This window comes from Opisthocomus hoazin, unplaced genomic scaffold, assembly GCF_030867145.1.
Source record: "Opisthocomus hoazin isolate bOpiHoa1 unplaced genomic scaffold, bOpiHoa1.hap1 HAP1_SCAFFOLD_110, whole genome shotgun sequence".
NCBI lineage: Eukaryota > Metazoa > Chordata > Aves > Opisthocomiformes > Opisthocomidae > Opisthocomus > Opisthocomus hoazin.
The window spans coordinates 10,001-12,500 of NW_027448773.1; the positions used below are offsets into that span (position 1 = coordinate 10,001).

The window sequence follows — 2,500 nt, forward strand, 5'->3', positions numbered from 1 at the left end:
CACCGTCCGCGGGCTGCGGCCTCGATCACAAGGACTTGGGTCCCCCCGAGAGCGCCGCCGGGGAGGGGGGCTTCTGTACGCCACATTTCCCGCGCCCCCACCGCGGGGCGGGGATTCGGCGCTGGGCTCTTCCCTCTTCACTCGCCGTTACTGAGGGAATCCTCGTTAGTTTCTTTTCCTCCGCTTACTAATATGCTTAAATTCAGCGGGTCGCCACGTCTGATCTGAGGTCGCATGCCCAAAGCAAAGCGAGGCGGCGCGCTGCGCGCTGCGCGCCCCCGCCGACAGCCAGCCTGACCCGACTGCGCTCTCGCGCGGAACCGCGACGCCACGCCGCCGCCGCCGCGTCACGCCGCAGCCGCCGCCGCCGCCGGCGGTCGGCTCGCGGAAGAGGAAGCCCCAGCCCGGAGAGCGGCCTGAACAACGCGTCAGACGCGCCCGGAGACGGCCCCGCACGGGGCCACGGCGATGGGTTTTTCTCGGGGAGGAGTGCGACAGGAACCGGGGCAGGGGCGGCGCGGACGGGGGACAGACGGGGGCGTCCACCGCCACCGCCCCCGTCCCCCACCCACCGGCGCACGCGCGCTGCGCGCGTCAGTGCGGCACGGCACCCCCGCGGTGCCCACCCGCAGACAGACGCTCCGCGCGGGAGGCGGCGGCGAGGCCCGCGCCATCGCCGCCCCGCGCCTCCCTCCCCCGAAGCTCGCTCTCGCTCTCTCTTCCCCAAACCCACCGCCGATAGCCCGGCGGGGACGAGCTCCGTCCAGCAGGCGCTCTCCGGGAGCGGGGAGCTTCGGAGCGCTCCCCGAGTCTCCATTTAGGGGGACGAAGGCCTGCGCGCTCGCGCGCGCGGCCCTGCGAGGCACCCCAGCCGCGCCGCTGCTGGCCCGCCGGCCCCCCCCCCCCCGCGCTAGGGCGGGGGGGCTCGGCGGCGCAGACGGCGATTGATCGTAAAGCGACGCTCAGACAGGCGTAGCCCCCGGGAGGAACCCGGGGCCGCGAGTGCGTTCGAAGTGTCGATGATCAATGTGTCCTGCAATTCACATTAATTCTCGCAGCTAGCTGCGTTCTTCATCGACGCACGAGCCGAGTGATCCACCGCTAAGAGTTGTCTCGGTTTCGGCACCGCCCCCGCGCGCGCGGAGGGGCCGGGAACCGCTCGCCGAGAGCGGCCCCTTCTCTGAGGACGGCCGGACCGATCCGACCGCCGGCCCGCCGCCGCGCCACCCCCTCCGCACGCGCGGAGGGGGCGCGGCGCGGCGGCGCGACGCGGCGCGACGGAGAGGCCCTCGCCTCGGCTTGACCGTACGAGCACAGGGGAAACGGAAAACAACGGAAAACCCCGAGCGGCAAAGGGCGGGGGAGCCCGCGCTCCCGACCGACCCTGGGGAAACGTACGCAACACACACACACACCCTTGGCGCGCTTCGGGGGCGGCCCAGGCGCCCGGGCTCGGACCGGCCTCCCCCCGGAGGCTACGGCACGCCCGGCCGCGACGCCTGCCCGCCTTCGCTCGGGAGCCGGACGCCCGGCTGCGCCCGCGCTGCGACGAGCCGGCTCCGCCCACCACGGTCGCCTCTCGCCCCGCCGGCGAACCTCGGCGCCGACGCCGCCTTCCACCGACGCCGGAGGAAGCGCGGCCGGCCACTGGAGCGCGAGCCGGCGACGCGCGGCCGCCCACCGGCCCGCGCCGGATGGGCGAACCCGGCCACCCCGCCCGGCGGCGGCGGCCGCCACCGCCGCCGCGAAAACCGCCGCCGCAGCCGCTTCTCGCCTCGGCCCCCTGGGGCCGCCGGCACGGCCCCAGCGGAAAGGCGGACGGCGCTGAGCGCGGGGGGCGGCTCCCACTCTCCCCGTTTCCACGCGAAGACCCGGAGCGGGACGCCCCCGCGCCGCGCGCCCGCCCTCGAGACGGAAGCGACGGGCGGGGAAACGCGGGACGGGACGGCCGCCAGCGGATGCGGCCGGGGAACCCTCCCGGACGACCCGACGGACGACCGGCACCGACCGGCACGCCGAGCGGCGCCGCCGCCGCTCGGCCTGGGGGGGTGTGGCTCGCCCCCCCCTTTCTTTCCCTGGGCGCCGAGGGCGGGGCGAGGAGCGGGAGAGGGGAGCGCGGCGCGCCCCGAGCGCGGCCGCAGCGCGAGCGTCCAAAGGCGCGGGGCGGCCCCCCGGCGGCCGCCCCCCCCCGCGGGGGCTCGCCGCGCCTTTCTTTCCCCCGGCGCGGAGCCCGCGCTCCGGCCGGCGGGTGGCCCCGTTTGCGAGGGCGGGCAGGTCGGCCGCGGCCGACCCGCGCCGCGGTCTCTCCGCCGAGACCGGCCCGCGGAGAGGGGGGGCAGGTTGGGGCAGCGAGACGCCCCCCCTTCTCCGGCACGGCGGCCCGCGGGGGCGGACGCCCCCCCCGCGGCTCGCGCCGTGCCGCTCGAGTCTTTAAACCGCCGCCCGGCTCCTTTGGCCTTTGACCCCCGGACTCGGCCGAGGGAGGGCCGCCGAAGCGCGG

At 76.9% G+C, this 2,500-nt stretch overlaps 1 non-coding gene and 1 pseudogene across 1 annotated transcript; both read right to left on the reverse strand.

The window, feature by feature from the left end:
* The window catches only part of LOC142359326 (28S ribosomal RNA), a 5,311-nt pseudogene extending 5,078 nt beyond the window's left edge, over window positions 1-233 (reverse strand).
* Window positions 234-956: 723 nt separating this feature from the next.
* LOC142359304 (5.8S ribosomal RNA) lies at window positions 957-1,110 on the reverse strand. Its single transcript, XR_012762249.1, has one exon. It is a non-coding gene; the product is annotated as a 5.8S ribosomal RNA (ribosomal RNA).
* Window positions 1,111-2,500: the final 1,390 nt, after the last annotated feature.